This window comes from Daucus carota, chromosome 7, assembly GCF_001625215.2.
Source record: "Daucus carota subsp. sativus chromosome 7, DH1 v3.0, whole genome shotgun sequence".
Lineage (NCBI taxonomy): Eukaryota > Viridiplantae > Streptophyta > Magnoliopsida > Apiales > Apiaceae > Daucus > Daucus carota.
In genome coordinates, this window is record NC_030387.2 from 16248743 (window position 1) to 16267566 (window position 18824).

An 18824-nucleotide genomic window follows, 5' to 3' on the forward strand; every position below is an offset into this window, starting at 1 on the left:
CTTCAAACGAGTCTAGAATGAAGCTACAAGTTGTTTCCAACTTCGATCTAGCCAATAATGAAGCAACAAGTTGTTTACAGGCTGAAACGAGTCAAGAATGAAAGTAAAAGTTGATTCTAATTTTAAACAACCGAAAATGAAGCTACAAGTTGTTTTCAACTTCAAACGAGTTTGGAATGAAGCTACAAGTTGTTTCCAACTTCAATCTAGCCAATAATGAATCAACAAGTTGTTTCCAGAGGCTCAAACGAGTCAAGAATGAAACTACAAGTTGATTCTAATTTTAAACAACCGAAAATGAAGCTACAAATTGTTTTCAACTTCAAACGAGTCTAGAATGAAGCTACAAGTTGTATCCAACTTCAATCTAGCCAATAATGAAGCAACAAGTTGTTTACAGGCTCAAGCGAGTCATGAATGAAACTACAAGTTGATTCTAATTTTAAACAACCGAAAATGAAGCTACAAGTTGTGTTCATCTTCAAACGAGTCTGGAATAAAGCTACAAGTCGTTTCCAACTTCAATCCATCCAATAATGAAGCAACAAGTTGTTTCCGGGCTCAAACGAGTCAAGAATGAAACTACAAATTGTTTTCAACTTCAAACGAGTCTAGAATGAAGCTACAAGTTGTTTCCAACTTCGATCTAGCCAATAATGAAGCAACAAGTTGTTTACAGGCTGAAACGAGTCAAGAATGAAACTAAAAGTTGATTCTAATTTTAAACAACCGAAAATGAAGCTACAAGTTGTTTTCAACTTCAAACGAGTTTGGAATGAAGCTACAAGTTGTTTCCAACTTCAATCTAGCCAATAATGAAACAACAAGTTGTTTCCAGAGGCTCAAACGAGTCAAGAATGAAACTACAAGTTGATTCTAATTTTAAACAACCGAAAATGAAGCTACAAATTGTTTTCAACTTCAAACGAGTCTAGAATGAAGCTACAAGTTGTATCCAACTTCAATCTAGCCAATAATGAAGCAACAAGTTGTTTACAGGCTCAAACGAGTCAAGAATGAAACTACAAGTTGATTCTAATTTTAAACAACTGAAAATGAAGCTACAAGTTGTTTTCAACTTCAAACGAGTCTGGAATGAAGCTAGATGTTGTTTCCAACTTCAATCCAGCCAATAATGAAGCAACAAGTTGTTTCCGGGCTCAAACGAGTCAAGAATGAAACTACAAGTTGATTCTAATTTTAAACAACCGAAAATGAAGCTACAAATTGTTTTCCACTTCAAACGAGTCTAGAATGAAGCTACAAGTTGTTTCCAACTTCAATCTAACCAATAATGAAGCAACAAGTTGTTTACAGGCTCAAACGAGTCAAGAATGAAACTACAAGTTGATTCTAATTTTAAACAACCGAAAATGAAGCTACAAGTTGTGTTCAACTTCAAACGAGTCTGGAATGAATCTACAAGTCGTTTCCAACTTCAATCCAGCCAATAATGAAACAACAAGTTGTTTCCGGGCTCAAACGAGTCAAGAATGAAACTACAAATTGTTTTCAACTTCAAACGAGTCTAGAATGAAGCTACAAGTTGTTTCCAACTTCGATCTAGCCAATAATGAAGCAACAAGTTGTTTACAGGCTGAAACGAGTCAAGAATGAAACTAAAAGTTGATTCTAATTTTAAACAACCGAAAATGAAGCTACAAGTTGTTTTCAACTTCAAACGAGTTTGGAATGAAGCTACAAGTTGTTTCCAACTTCAATCTAGCCAATAATGAAACAACAAGTTGTTTCCAGAGGCTCAAACGAGTCAAGAATGAAACTACAAGTTGATTCTAATTTTAAACAACCGAAAATGAAGCTACAAATTGTTTTCAACTTCAAACGAGTCTAGAATGAAGCTACAAGTTGTATCCAACTTCAATCTAGCCAATAATGAAGCAACAAGTTGTTTACAGGCTCAAACGAGTCAAGAATGAAACTACAAGTTGATTCTAATTTTAAACAACTGAAAATGAAGTTACAAGTTGTTTTCAACTCTAAACGAGTCTGGAATGAAGCTAGATGTTGTTTCCAACTTCAATCCAGCCAATAATGAAGCAACAAGTTGTTTCCGGGCTCAAACGAGTCAAGAATGAAACTACAAGTTGATTCTAATTTTAAACAACCGAAAATGAAGCTACAAATTGTTTTCCACTTCAAACGAGTCTAGAATGAAGCTACAAGTTGTTTCCAACTTCAATCTAACCAATAATGAAGCAACAAGTTGTTTACAGGCTCAAACGAGTCAAGAATGAAACTACAAGTTGATTCTAATTTTAAACAACCGAAAATGAAGCTACAAGTTGTGTTCAACTTCAAACGAGTCTGGAATGAAGCTACAAGTCGTTTCCAACTTCAATCCAGCCAATAATGAAACAACAAGTTGTTTCCGGGCTCAAACGAGTCAAGAATGAAACTACAAATTGTTTTCAACTTCAAACGAGTCTAGAATGAAGCTACAAGTTGTTTCCAACTTCGATCTAGCCAATAATGAAGCAACAAGTTGTTTACAGGCTCAAACGAGTCAAGAATGAAACTAAAAGTTGATTCTAATTTTAAACAACTGAAAATGAAGCTACAAGTTGTTTTCAACTTCAAACGAGTTTGGAATGAAGCTACATGTTGTTTCCAACTTCAATCCAGCCAATAATGAAACAACAAGTTGTTTCCAGAGGCTCAAACGAGTCAAGAATGAAACTACAAGTTGATTCTAATTTTAAACAACCGAAAATGAAGCTACAAATTGTTTTCAACTTCAAACGAGTCTAGAATGAAGCTACAAGTTGTATCCAACTTCAATCTAGCCAATAATGAAGCAACAAGTTGTTTACAGGCTCAAACGAGTCAAGAATGAAACTACAAGTTGATTCTAATTTTAAACAACTGAAAATGAAGCTACAATTGTTTTCAACTTCAAACGAGTCTGGAATGAAGCTAAATGTTGTTTCCAACTTCAATCCAGCCAATAATGAAGCAACAAGTTGTTTCCGGGCTCAAACGAGTCAAGAATGAAACTACAAGTTGATTCTAATTTTAAACAACCGAAAATGAAGCTACAAATTGTTTTCCACTTCAAACGAGTCTAGAATGAAGCTACAAGTTGTTTCCAACTTCAATCCAACCAATAATGAAGCAACAAGTTGTTTACAAGCTCAAACGAGTCAAGAATGAGAACTACAAGTTGATTCTAATTTTAAACAACCGAAAATGAAGCTACAAGTTGTGTTCAACTTCAACGAGTCTGGAATGAAGCTACAAGCCGTTTCCAACTTCAATCCATCCAATAATGAAGCAACAAGTTTGTTTCTGGCTCAAACGAGTCAAGAATGAAACTACAAATTGTTTTCAACTTCAAACGAGTCTGGAATGAAGCTACAAGTCGTTTCCAACTTCAATCCATCCAATAATGAAGCAACAAGTTGTTTCCGGGCTCAAACGAGTCAAGAATGAAGCTACAAGTTGTTTTCAACTTCAAACGAGTCTGGAATGAAGCTACATGTTGTTTCCAACTTCAATCCAGCCAATAATGAAGCAACAAGTTGTTTCCGAGCTCAAACGAGTCAAGAATGAAACTACAAGTTGATTCTAATTTTAAACAACCGAAAAGGAAGCTACAAGTTGTTTTCAACTTCAAACGAGTCTGGAATGAAGCTACAAGTTGTTTCCAACTTCAATCTAGCCAATAATGAAGCAACAAGTTGTTTACAGGCTCAAACGAGTCAAGAATGAAACTACAAGTTGATTCTAATTTTAAACAACCGAAAATGAAGCTACAAGTTGTGTTCAACTTCAAACGAGTCTGGAATGAAGCTACAAGTCGTTTCCAACTTCAATCCAGCCAATAATGAAACAACAAGTTGTTTCCGGGCTCAAACGAGTCAAGAATGAACTACAAATTGTTTTCAACTTCAAACGAGTCTAGAATGAAGCTACAAGTTGTTTCCAACTTCGATCTAGCCAATAATGAAGCAACAAGTTGTTTACAGGCTGAAACGAGTCAAGAATGAAACTAACAGTTGATTCTAATTTTAACAACCGAAAATGAAGCTACAAGTTGTTTTCAACTTCAAACGAGTCTGGAATGAAGCTACAAGTTGTTTCCAACTTCAATCTAGCCAATAATGAAGCAACAAGTTGTTTCCAGAGGCTCAACGAGTCAAGAATGAAAACTACAAGTTGATTCTAATTTTAAACAACCGAAAATGAAGCTACAAATTGTTTTCAACTTCAAACGAGTCTAGAATGAAGCTACAAGTTGTATCCAACTTCAATCTAGCCAATAATGAAGCAACAAGTTGTTTACAGGCTCAAACGAGTCAGAATGAACTACAAGTTGATTCTAATTTAAACAACCGAAAATGAAGCTACAAGTTGTGTTCAATCTCAAACGAGTCTGGAATGAAGCTACAAGTCGTTTCCAACTTCAATCCAGCCAATAATGAAGCAACAAGTTGTTTCCGGGCTCAAACGAGTCAAGAATGAACTACAAATTGTTTTCAACTTCAAACGAGTCTAGAATGAAGCTACAAGTTGTTTCCAACTTCGATCTAGCCAATAATGAAAGCAACATGTTGTTACAGGCTCAAACGAGTCAAGAATGAAACTACAAGTTGATTCTAATTTTAAACAACCGAAAATGAAGCTACAAATTGTTTTCAACTTCAAACGAGTCTAGAATGAAGCTACAAGTTGTATCCAACTTCAATCTAGCCAATAATGAAGCAACAAGTTGTTTACAGGCTCAAACGAGTCAAGAATGAAACTACAGATTTTAAACAACTGAAAATGAAGCTACAAGTTGTTTTCAACTTCAAACTAGTCTGGAATGAAGCTACAATGTTGTTTCCAACTTCAATCCAGCCAATAATGAAGCAACAAGTTGTTTCCGGGCTCAAACGAGTCAAGAATGAAACTACAAGTTGATTCTAATTTTAAACAACCGAAAATGAAGCTACAAATTGTTTTCCACTTCAAACGAGTCTAGAATGAAGCTACAAGTTGTTTCCAACTTCAATCTAGCCAATAATGAAGCAACAAGTTGTTTACAGGCTCAAACGAGTCAAGAATGAAACTACAAGTTGATTCTAATTTTAAACAACCGAAAATGAAGCTACAAGTTGTGTTCAACTTCAAACGAGTCTGGAATGAAGCTACAAGTCGTTTCCAACTTCAATCCAGCCAATAATGAAACAACAAGTTGTTTCCGGGCTCAAACGAGTCAAGAATGAAACTACAAATTGTTTTCAACTTCAAACGAGTCTAGAATGAAGCTACAAGTTGTTTCCAACTTCGATCTAGCCAATAATGAAGCAACAAGTTGTTTACAGGCTGAAACGAGTCAAGAATGAAACTAAAAGTTGATTCTAATTTTAAACAACCGAAAATGAAGCTACAAGTTGTTTTCAACTTCAAACGAGTTTGGAATGAAGCTACAAGTTGTTTCCAACTTCAATCTAGCCAATAATGAAGCAACAAGTTGTTTCCAGAGGCTCAAACGAGTCAAGAATGAAACTACAAGTTGATTCTAATTTTAAACAACCGAAAATGAAGCTACAAATTGTTTTCAACTTCAAACGAGTCTAGAATGAAGCTACAAGTTGCATCCAACTTCAATCTAGCCAATAATGAAGCAACAAGTTGTTTACAGGCTCAAACGAGTCAAGAATGAAACTACAAGTTGATTCTAATTTTAAACAACTGAAAATGAAGCTACAAGTTGTTTTCAACTTCAAACGAGTCTGGAATGAAGCTAGATGTTGTTTCCAACTTCAATCCAGCCAATAATGAAGCAACAAGTTGTTTCCGGGCTCAAACGAGTCAAGAATGAAACTACAAGTTGATTCTAATTTTAAACAACCGAAAATGAAGCTACAAATTGTTTTCCACTTCAACGAGTCTAGAATGAAGCTACAAGTTGTTTCCAACTTCAATCTAACCAATAATGAAGCAACAAGTTGTTTACAGGCTCAAACGAGTCAAGAATGAAACTACAAGTTGATTCTAATTTTAAACAACCGAAAATGAAGCTACAAGTTGTGTTCAACTTCAAACGAGTCTGGAATGAAGCTACAAGTTGTTTCCAACTTCAATCCAGCCAATAATGAAGCAACAAGTTGTTTCCGGGCTCAAACGAGTCAAGAATGAAACTACAAATTGTTTTCAACTTCAAACGAGTCTGGAATGAAGCTACAAGTTGTTTCCAACTTCAATCTAGCCAATAATGAAGCAACAAGTTGTTTCCGGGCTCAAACGAGTCAAGAATGAAACTACAAGTTGTTTTCAACTTCAAACGAGTCTGGAATGAAGCTACAAGTTGTTTCCAACTTCAATCCAGCCAATAATGAAGCAACAAGTTGTTTCCGGCTCAAACGAGTCAAGAATGAAACTACAAGTTGATTCTAATTTTAAACAACCGAAAATGAAGCTACAAATTGTTTTCAACTTCAAACGAGTCTGGAATGAAGCTACAAGTTGTTTCCAACTTCAATCTAGCCAATAATGAAGCAACAAGTTGTTTACAGGCTCAAACGAGTCAAGAATGAAACTACAAGTTGATTCTAATTTAAACAACCGAAAATGAAGCTACAAGTTGTGTTCAACTTCAACGAGTCTGGAATGAAGCTACAAGTCGTTTCCAACTTCAATCCAGCCAATAATGAAACAACAAGTTGTTTCCGGGCTCAAACGAGTCAAGAATGAAACTACAATTGTTTTCAACTTCAAACGAGTCTAGAATGAAGCTACAAGTTGTTTCCAACTTCGATCTAGCCAATAATGAAGCAACAAGTTGTTTACAGGCTGAAACGAGTCAAGAATGAAACTACAAGTTGATTCTAATTTTAAACAACCGAAAATGAAGCTACAAGTTGTTTTCAACTTCAAACGAGTCTGGAATGAAGCTACAAGTTGTTTCCAACTTCAATCTAGCCAATAATGAACAACAAGTTGTTTCCAGGCTCAAACGAGTCAAGAATGAAACTACAAGTTGATTCTAATTTTAAACAACCGAAAATGAAGCTACAAATTGTTTTCAACTTCAAACGAGTCTAGAATGAAGCTACAAGTTGTTATCCAACTTCAATCTAGCCAATAATGAAGCAACAAGTTGTTTACAGGCTCAAACGAGTCAAGAATGAAACTACAAGTTGATTCTAATTTTAAACAACTGAAAATGAAGCTACAAGTTGTTTTCAACTTCAAACGAGTCTGGAATGAAGCTAGATGTTGTTTCCAACTTCAATCCAGCCAATAATGAAGCAACAAGTTGTTTCCGGGCTCAAACGAGTCAAGAATGAAACTACAAGTTGATTCTAATTTTAAACAACCGAAAATGAAGCTACAAATTGTTTTCCACTTCAAACGAGTCTAGAATGAAGCTACAAGTTGTTTCCAACTTCAATCTAGCCAATAATGAAGCAACAAGTTGTTTACAGGCTCAAACGAGTCAAGAATGAACTACAAGTTGATTCTAATTTTAAACAACCGAAAATGAAGCTACAAGTTGTGTTCAACTTCAAACGAGTCTGGAATGAAGCTACAAGTCGTTTCCAACTTCAATCCAGCCAATAATGAAACAACAAGTTGTTTCCGGGCTCAAACGAGTCAAGAATGAAACTACAAATTGTTTTCAACTTCAAACGAGTCTAGAATGAAGCTACAAGTTGTTTCCAACTTCGATCTAGCCAATAATGAAGCAACAAGTTGTTTACAGGCTGAAACGAGTCAAGAATGAAACTAAAAGTTGATTCTAATTTTAAACAACCGAAAATGAAGCTACAAGTTGTTTTCAACTTCAAACGAGTTTGGAATGAAGCTACAAGTTGTTTCCAACTTCAATCTAGCCAATAATGAAACAACAAGTTGTTTCCAGAGGCTCAAACGAGTCAAGAATGAAACTACAAGTTGATTCTAATTTTAAACAACCGAAAATGAAGCTACAAATTGTTTTCAACTTCAAACGAGTCTAGAATGAAGCTACAAGTTGTATCCAACTTCAATCTAGCCAATAATGAAGCAACAAGTTGTTTACAGGCTCAAACGAGTCAAGAATGAAACTACAAGTTGATTCTAATTTTAAACAACTGAAAATGAAGCTACAAGTTGTTTTCAACTTCAAACGAGTCTGGAATGAAGCTAGATGTTGTTTCCAACTTCAATCAGCCAATAATGAAGCAACAAGTTGTTTCCGGGCTCAAACGAGTCAAGAATGAAACTACAAGTTGATTCTAATTTTAAACAACCGAAAATGAAGCTACAAATTGTTTTCCACTTCAAACGAGTCTAGAATGAAGCTACAAGTTGTTTCCAACTTCAATCTAACCAATAATGAAGCAACAAGTTGTTTACAGGCTCAAACGAGTCAAGAATGAAACTACAAGTTGATTCTAATTTTAAACAACCGAAAATGAAGCTACAAGTTGTGTTCAACTTCAAACGAGTCTGGAATGAAGCTACAAGTCGTTTCCAACTTCAATCCAGCCAATAATGAAACAACAAGTTGTTTCCGGGCTCAAACGAGTCAAGAATGAAACTACAAATTGTTTTCAACTTCAAACGAGTCTAGAATGAAGCTACAAGTTGTTTCCAACTTCGATCTAGCCAATAATGAAGCAACAATGTTGTTTACAGGCTTAAACGAGTCAAGAATGAAACTAAAGTTGATTCTAATTTTAAACAACTGAAAATGAAGCTACAAGTTGTTTTCAACTTCAAACGAGTTTGGAATGAAGCTACAAGTTGTTTCCAACTTCAATCTAGCCAATAATGAAGCAACAAGTTGTTTCCAGGGCTCAAACGAGTCAAGAATGAAACTACAAGTTGATTCTAATTTTAAACAACCGAAAATGAAGCTACAAATTGTTTTCAACTTCAAACGAGTCTAGAATGAAGCTACAAGTTGTATCCAACTTCAATCTAGCCAATAATGAAGCAACAAGTTGTTTACAGGCTCAAACGAGTCAAGAATGAAACTACAAGTTGATTCTAATTTAAACAACCGAAAATGAAGCTACAAGTTGTGTTCAACTTCAAACGAGTCTGGAATGAAAGCTACAAGTCGTTCCAACTTCAATCAGCCAATAATGAAACAAAGAAGTTGTTTCCGGGCTCAAACGACTGTGTCAAGAATGAAACTACAAATTGTTTTCAACTTCAAACGAGTCTAGAATGAAGCTACAAGTTGTTTCCAACTTCGATCTAGCCAATAATGAAGCAATATGTTGTTTACAGGCTCAAACGAGTCAGAATGAAACTGCAAGTTGATTCTATTTTAAACAACTGAAAATGAAGCACAAGTTGTTTTCAACTCAAACGAGTCTGGAATGAAGCTACATGTTGTTTCCAACTTCAATCCAGCCAATAATGAAGCAAAAAGTTGTTTCCGGGCTCAAACGAGTCAAGAATGAAACTACAAGTTGATTCTAATTTTAAACAACCGAAAATGAAGCTACAAATTGTTTTCAACTTCAAACGAGTCTAGAATGAAGCTACAAGTTGTATCCAACTTCAATCTAGCCAATAATGAAGCAACAAGTTGTTTACAGGCTCAAACGAGTCAAGAATGAAACTACAAGTTGATTCTAATTTTAAACAACTGAAAATGAAGCTACAAGTTGTTTTCAACTTCAAACGAGTCTGGAATGAAGCTAGATGTTGTTTCCAACTTCAATCCAGCCAATAATGAAGCAACAAGTTGTTTCCGGGCTCAAACGAGTCAAGAATGAAACTACAAGTTGATTCTAATTTTAAACAACCGAAAATGAAGCTACAAATTGTTTTCCACTTCAAACGAGTCTAGAATGAAGCTACAAGTTGTTTCCAACTTCAATCTAACCAATAATGAAGCAACAAGTTGTTTACAGGCTCAAACGAGTCAAGAATGAAACTACAAGTTGATTCTAATTTTAAACAACCGAAAATGAAGCTACAAGTTGTGTTCAACTTCAAACGAGTCTGGAATGAAGCTACAAGTCGTTTCCAACTTCAATCCAGCCAATAATGAAACAAGAAGTTGTTTCCGGGCTCAAACGTGTCAAGAATGAAACTACAAATTGTTTTCAACTTCAAACGAGTCTAGAATGAAGCTACAAGTTGTTTCCAACTTCGATCTAGCCAATAATGAAGCAACATGTTGTTTACAGGCTCAAACGAGTCAAGAATGAAACTGCAAGTTGATTCTAATTTTAAACAACTGAAAATGAAGCTACAAGTTGTTTTCAACTTCAAACGAGTCTGGAATGAAGCTACATGTTGTTTCCAACTTCAATCCAGCCAATAATGAAGCAACAAGTTGTTTCCGGGCTCAAACGAGTCAAGATGAAACTACAAGTTGATTCTAATTTTAAACAACCGAAAATGAAGCTACAAATTGTTTTCAACTTCAAACGAGTCTAGAATGAAGCTACAAGTTGTATCCAACTTCAATCTAGCCAATAATGAAGCAACAAGTTGTTTACAGGCTCAAACGAGTCAAGATGAAACTACAAGTTGATTCTAATTTTAAACAACCGAAAATGAAGCTACAAGTTGGTTTTCACTTCAAACGAGTCTGGAATGAGCTAGATGTTGTTTCCAACTTCAATCCGCCAATAATGAAGCAACAAGTTGTTCCTGGCTCAAACGAGTCAAGAATGAAACTTCAAGTTGATTCTAATTTTAAACAACCGAAATGAAGCTACAAATGGTTTTCACCACTTCAAACGAGTCTAGAATGAAGCTACAAGTTTTTTCCAACTTCAATCTAGCCAATAATGAAGCAACAGTTGTTTACAGGCTCAAACGATCAAGAATGAAACTACAAGTTGATTCTAATTTTAACAACTCGAAAATGAAGCTATCAAGTTGTGTTCAACATCAAACGAGTCCTGGAATGAAGCTACAGTTGTTTCCAACTTCAATCCAGCCAATAATGAACAACAAGTTGTTTCCGGGCTCAAACGAGTCAAGAATGAAACTACAAATTGTTTTCAACTTCAAACGAGTCTAGAATGAAAGCTACAAGTTGTTTCCCAACTCGATCTAGCCAATAATGAAGCAACAAGTTGTTTCCAGGCTCAAACGAGTCAAGAATGAAACTACAAGTTGATTCTAATTTTAAACAACCGAAAATGAAGCTACAAATTGTTTTCCACTTCAAACGAGTCTAGAATGAAGCTACAAGTTGTTTCCAACTTCAATCTAAGCCAATAATGAAGCAACAAGTTGTTTACAGGCTCAAACGAGTCAAGAATGAAACTACAAGTTGATTCTAATTTTAAACAACCGAAAATGAAGCTACAAGTTGTGTTCAACTTCAAACGAGTCTGGAATGAAGCTACAAGTCGTTTCCAACTTCAATCCAGCCAATAATGAAACAACAAGTTGTTTCCGGGCTCAAACGAGTCAAGAATGAAACTACAAATTGTTTTCAACTTCAAACGAGTCTAGAATGAAGCTACAAGTTGTTTCCAACTTCGATCTAGCCAATAATGAAGCAACATGTTGTTTACAGGCTTAAACGAGTCAAGAATGAAACTACAAGTTGATTCTAATTTTAAACAACCGAAAATGAAGCTACAAGTTGTTTTCAACTTCAAACGAGTCTGGAATGAAGCTACAAGTTGTTTCCAACTTCAATCTAGCCAATAATGAAGCAACAAGTTGTTTCCAGGGCTCAAACGAGTCAAGAATGAAACTACAAGTTGATTCTAATTTTAAACAACCGAAAATGAAGCTACAAATTGTTTTCAACTTCAAACGAGTCTAGAATGAAGCTACAAGTTGTTATCCAACTTCAATCTAGCCAATAATGAAGCAACAAGTTGTTTACAGGCTCAAACGAGTCAAGAATGAAACTACAAGTTGATTCTAATTTTAAACAACTGAAAATGAAGCTACAAGTTGTTTTCAACTTCAAACGAGTCTGGAATGAAGCTAGATGTTGTTTCCAACTTCAATCCAGCCAATAATGAAGCAACAAGTTGTTTCCGGGCTCAAACGAGTCAAGAATGAAACTACAAGTTGATTCTAATTTTAAACAACCGAAAATGAAGCTACAAATTGTTTTCCACTTCAAACGAGTCTAGAATGAAGCTACAAGTTGTTTCCAACTTCAATCTAACCAATAATGAAGCAACAAGTTGTTTACAGGCTCAAACGAGTCAAGAATGAAACTACAAGTTGATTCTAATTTTAAACAACCGAAAATGAAGCTACAAGTTGTGTTCAACTTCAAACGAGTCTGGAATGAAGCTACAAGTCGTTTCCAACTTCAATCCAGCCAATAATGAAACAACAAGTTGTTTCCGGGCTCAAACGAGTCAAGAATGAAACTACAAATTGTTTTCAACTTCAAACGAGTCTAGAATGAAGCTACAAGTTGTTTCCAACTTCGATCTAGCCAATAATGAAGCAACAAGTTGTTTACAGGCTGAAACGAGTCAAGAATGAAACTAAAAGTTGATTCTAATTTTAAACAACCGAAAATGAAGCTACAAGTTGTTTTCAACTTCAAACGAGTCTGGAATGAAGCTACAAGTTGTTTCCAACTTCAATCTAGCCAATAATGAAGCAACAAGTTGTTTCCAGGCTCAAACGAGTCAAGAATGAAACTACAAGTTGATTCTAATTTTAAACAACCGAAAATGAAGCTACAAATTGTTTTCAACTTCAAACGAGTCTAGAATGAAGCTACAAGTTGTATCCAACTTCAATCTAGCCAATAATGAAGCAACAAGTTGTTTACAGGCTCAAACGAGTCAAGAATGAAACTACAAGTTGATTCTAATTTTAAACAACTGAAAATGAAGCTACAAGTTGTTTTCAACTTCAAACGAGTCTGGAATGAAGCTAGATGTTGTTTCCAACTTCAATCCAGCCAATAATGAAGCAACAAGTTGTTTCCGGGCTCAAACGAGTCAAGAATGAAACTACAAGTTGATTCTAATTTTAAACAACCGAAAATGAAGCTACAATTGTTTTCCACTTCAAACGAGTCTAGAATGAAGCTACAAGTTGTTTCCAACTTCAATCTAGCCAATAATGAAGCAACAAGTTGTTTACAGGCTCAAACGAGTCAAGAATGAAACTACAAGTTGATTCTAATTTTAAACAACCGAAATGAAGCTACAAGTTGTGTTCAACATCAAACGAGTCTGGAATGAAGCTACAAGTCGTTTCCAACTTCAATCCAGCCAATAATGAAACAACAAGTTGTTTCCGGGCTCAAACGAGTCAAGAATGAAACTACAAATTGGTTTCAACTTCAAACGAGTCTAGAATGAAGCTACAAGTTGTTTCCAACTTCGATCTAGCCAATAATGAAGCAACAAGTTGTTTACAGGCTGAAACGAGTCAAGAATGAAACTACAAGTTGATTCTAATTTTAAACAACCGAAAATGAAGCTACAAGTTGTGTTCAACATCAAACGAGTCCGGAATGAAGCTACATGTTGTTTCCAACTTCAATCCAGCCAATAATGAAGCAACAAGTTGTTTCCCGGCTCAAACGAGTCAAGAATGAAACTACAATTGATTCTAATTTAAACAACCGAAAATGAAGCTACAAATTGTTTTCAACTTCAAACGAGTCTAGAATGAAGCTACAAGTTGTATCCAACTTCAATCTAGCCAATAATGAAGCAACAAGTTGTTTACAGGCTCAAACGAGTCAAGAATGAAACTACAAGTTGATTCTAATTTTAAACAACTGAAAATGAAGCTACAAGTTGTTTTCAACTTCAAACGAGTCTGGAATGAAGCTAGATGTTGTTTCCAACTTCAATCCAGCCAATAATGAAGCAACAAGTTGTTTCCGGGCTCAAACGAGTCAAGAATGAAACTACAAGTTGATTCTAATTTTAAACAACCGAAAATGAAGCTACAAATTGTTTTCCACTTCAAACGAGTCTAGAATGAAGCTACAAGTTGTTTCCAACTTCAATCTAACCAATAATGAAGCAACAAGTTGTTTACAGGCTCAAACGAGTCAAGAATGAAACTACAAGTTGATTCTAATTTTAAACAACCGAAAATGAAGCTACAAGTTGTGTTCAACATCAAACGAGTCTGGAATGAAGCTACAAGTCGTTTCCAACTTCAATCAGCCAATAATGAAACAACAAGTTGTTTCCGGGCTCAAACGAGTCAAGAATGAAACCTACAAATTGTTTTTCAACTTCAAACCGAGTCTAGAATGAAGCTACAAGTTGTTTTCCAACTCGATCTAGCCAATAATGAAGCAACAAGTTTGTTTACAGGCTGAACGAGGTCAAGAATGAAACTACAAGTTGATTCTACTTTTAAACAACCGAAAATGAAGCTACAAGTTGTTTCAACTTCAAAGGAGTCTGGAATGAAGCTACAACCGTTTCAACTTCAATCCAGCCAATAATGAAACAAGAAGTTGTTTCCGGCTCAAACGAGTCAAGAATGAAACTACAAACTTGTTTTCAACTTCAAACGAGTCTAGAATGAAGCTACAAGTTGTTTCCAACTTCGATCTAGCAATAATGAAGCAACATGTTGTTTACAGGCTCAAAGAGTCAAGAATGAAACTACAAGTTGATTCTAATTTTAAACAACCGAAAATGAAGCTACAAGTTGTTTTCAACTTCAAACGAGTCTGGAATGAAGCTACAAGTTGTTTCCAACTTCAATCTAGCCAATAATGAAGCAACAAGTTGTTTCCAGGCTCAAACGAGTCAAGAATGAAACTACAAGTTGATTCTAATTTTAAACAACCGAAAATGAAGCTACAAATTGTTTTCAACTTCAAACGAGTCTAGAATGAAGCTACAAGTTGTATCCAACTTCAATCTAGCCAATAATGAAGCAACAAGTTGTTTACAGGCTCAAACGAGTCAAGAATGAAACTACAAGTTGATTCTAATTTTAAACAACTGAAAATGAAGCTACAAGTTGTTTTCAACTTCAAACGAGTCTGGAATGAAGCTACATGTTGTTTCCAACTTCAATCCAGCCAATAATGAAGCAACAAGTTGTTTCCGGGCTCAAACGAGTCAAGAATGAAACTACAAGTTGATTCTAATTTTAAACAACCGAAAATGAAGCTACAAATTGTTTTCAACTTCAAACGAGTCTAGGAATGAAGCTACAATGTTGTTTCCAACTTCAATCTAGCCAATAATGAAGCAACAAGTTGTTTACAGGCTCAAACGAGTCAAGAATGAAACTACAAGTTGATTCTAATTTTAAACAACCGAAAATGAAGCTACAAATTGTTTTCAACTTCAAACGAGTCTAGAATGAAGCTACAAGTTGTTATCCAACTTCAATCTAGCCAATAATGAAGCAACAAGTTGTTTACAGGCTCAAACGAGTCAAGAATGAAACTACAAGTTGATTCTAATTTTAAACAACTGAAAATGAAGCTACAAGTTGTTTTCAACTTCAAACGAGTCTGGAATGAAGCTACATGTTGTTTCCAACTTCAATCTAGCCAATAATGAAGCAACAAGTTGTTTCCGGGCTCAAACGAGTCAAGAATGAAACTACAAGTTGATTCTAATTTTAAACAACCGAAAATGAAGCTACAAGTTGTTTTCAACTTCAAACGAGTCTGGAATGAAGCTACAAGTTGTTTCCAACTTCAATCTAGCCAATAATGAAGCAACAAGTTGTTTACAGGCTCAAACGAGTCAAGAATGAAACTACAAGTTGATTCTAATTTTAAACAACTGAAAATGAAGCTACAAGTTGTTTTCAACTTCAAACGAGTCTGGAATGAAGCTAGATGTTGTTTCCAACTTCAATCCAGCCAATAATGAAGCAACAAGTTGTTTCCGGGCTCAAACGAGTCAAGAATGAAACTACAAGTTGATTCTAATTTTAAACAACCGAAAATGAAGCTACAAATTGTTTTCAACTTCAAACGAGTCTAGAATGAAGCTACAAGTTGTTTCCAACTTCAATCTAGCCAATAATGAAGCAACAAGTTGTTTACAGGCTCAAACGAGTCAAGAATGAAACTACAAGTTGATTCTAATTTTAAACAACCGAAAATGAAGCTACAAATTGTTTTCAACTTCAAACGAGTCTAGAATGAAGCTACAAGTTGTTTCCAACTTCAATCTAGCCAATAATGAAGCAACAAGTTGTTTACAGGCTCAAACGAGTCAAGAATGAAACTACAAGTTGATTCTAATTTTAAACAACTGAAAATGAAGCTACAAGTTGTTTTCAACTTCAAACGAGTCTGGAATGAAGCTACATGTTGTTTCCAACTTCAATCCAGCCAATAATGAAGCAACAAGTTGTTTCCGGGCTCAAACGAGTCAAGAATGAAACTACAAGTTGATTCTAATTTTAAACAACCGAAATGAAGCTACAAATTGTTTTCAACTTCAAACGAGTCTAGAATGAAGCTACAAGTTGTTATCCAACTTCAATCTAGCCAATAATGAAGCAACAAGTTGTTTACAGGCTCAAACGAGTCAAGAATGAAACTACAAGTTGATTCTAATTTTAAACAACTGAAAATGAAGCTACAAGTTGTTTTCAACTTCAAACGAGTCTGGAATGAAGCTACAAGTTGTTTCCAACTTCAATCCAGCCAATAATGAAGCAACAAGTTGTTTCCGGGCTCAAACGAGTCAAGAATGAAACTACAAGTTGATTCTAATTTTAAACAACCGAAAATGAAGCTACAAATTGTTTTCCACTTCAAACGAGTCTAGAATGAAGCTACAAGTTGTTTCCAACTTCAATCTAACCAATAATGAAGCAACAAGTTGTTTACAGGCTCAAACGAGTCAAGAATGAAACTACAAGTTGATTCTAATTTTAACAACCGAAAATGAAGCTACAAGTTGTGTTCAACATCAAACGAGTCTGGAATGAAGCTACAAGTCGTTTCCAACTTCAATCCAGCCAATAATGAAACAACAAGTTGTTTCCGGGCTCAAACGAGTCAAGAATGAAACTACAAATTGTTTTCAACTTCAAACGAGTCTAGAATGAAGCTACAAGTTGTTTCCAACTTCGATCTAGCCAATAATGAAGCAACAAGTTGTTTACAGGCTGAAACGAGTCAAGAATGAAACTACAAGTTGATTCTAATTTTAAACAACCGAAAATGAAGCTACAAGTTGTTTTCAACTTCAACGAGTCTGGAATGAAGCTACAAGTTGTTTCCAACTTCAATCTAGCCAATAATGAAGCAACAAGTTGTTTCCAGGCTCAAACGAGTCAAGAATGAAACTACAAGTTGATTCTAATTTTAAACAACCGAAATGAAGCTACAATTGTTTTCAACTTCAAACGAGTCTAGAATGAAGCTACAAGTTGTATCCAACTTCAATCTAGCCAATAATGAAGCAACAAGTTGTTTACAGGCTCAAACGAGTCAAGAATGAAACTACAAGTTGATTCTAATTTTAAACAACTGAAAATGAAGCTACAAGTTGTTTTCAACTTCAAACGAGTCTGGAATGAAGCTACATGTTGTTTCCAACTTCAATCCAGCCAATAATGAAGCAACAAGTTGTTTCCGGGCTCAAACGAGTCAAGAATGAAACTACAAGTTGATTCTAATTTTAAACAACCGAAAATGAAGCTACAAATTGTTTTCAACTTCAAACGAGTCTAGAATGAAGCTACAAGTTGTTTCCAACTTCAATCTAGCCAATAATGAAGCAACAAGTTGTTTACAGGCTCAAACGAGTCAAGAATGAAACTACAAGTTGATTCTAATTTTAAACAACCGAAAATGAAGCTACAAGTTGTTTTCAACTTCAAACGAGTCTGGAATGAAGCTACAAGTTGTTTCCAACTTCAATCTAGCCAATAATGAAGCAACAAGTTGTTTCCAGGCTCAAACGAGTCAAGAATGAAACTACAAGTTGATTCTAATTTTAAACAACCGAAAATGAAGCTACAAATTGTTTTCAACTTCAAACGAGTCTAGAATGAAGCTACAAGTTGTTTCCAACTTCAATCTAGCCAATAATGAAGCAACAAGTTGTTTACAGGCTCAAACGAGTCAAGAATGAAACTACAAGTTGATTCTAATTTTAAACAACCGAAAATGAAGCTACAAGTTGTTTTCAACTTCAAACGAGTCTGGAATGAAGCTACAATGTTGTTTCCAACTTCAATCCAGCCAATAATGAAGCAACAAGTTGTTTCCGGGCTCAAACGAGTCAAGAATGAAACTACAAGTTGATTCTAATTTTAAACACCGAAAATGAAGCTACAATTGTTTTCAACTTCAAACGAGTCTAGAATGAAGCTACATTTGTTTCCAACTTCAATCTAGCAATAATGAAGCAACAAGTTGTTTACAGGCTCAAACGAGTCAAGAATGAAACTACAAGTTGATTCTAATTTTAAACAACCGAAAATGAAGCTACAAGTTGTTTTCAACTTCAAACGAGTCTAGAATGAAGCTACAAGTTGTATCCAACTTCAATCTAGCCAATAATGAAGCAACAAGTTGTTTACAGGCTCAAACGAGTCAAGAATGAACTACAAGTTGATTCTAATTTTAAACAACCTGAAAATGAAGCTACAAGTTGTTTTCAACTTCAAACGAGTCTGGATGAAGCTAAATTTCGTTTCCAACTTCAATCCAGCCAATAATGAAAGCAACAAGTTGTTTCCGGGCTCAAACGAGTCAAGAATGAAACTACAAGTTGATTCTAGTTTTCAACTTCAAACGAGTCTAGAATGAAGCTACAAGTTGTTTCCAACTTCAATCTAGCCAATAATGAAGCAACAAGTTGTTTACAGGCTCAAACGAGTCAAGAATGAAACTACAAGTTGATTCTAATTTTAAACAACCGAAAATGAAGCTACAAGTTGTTTTCAACTTCAAACGAGTCTGGAAT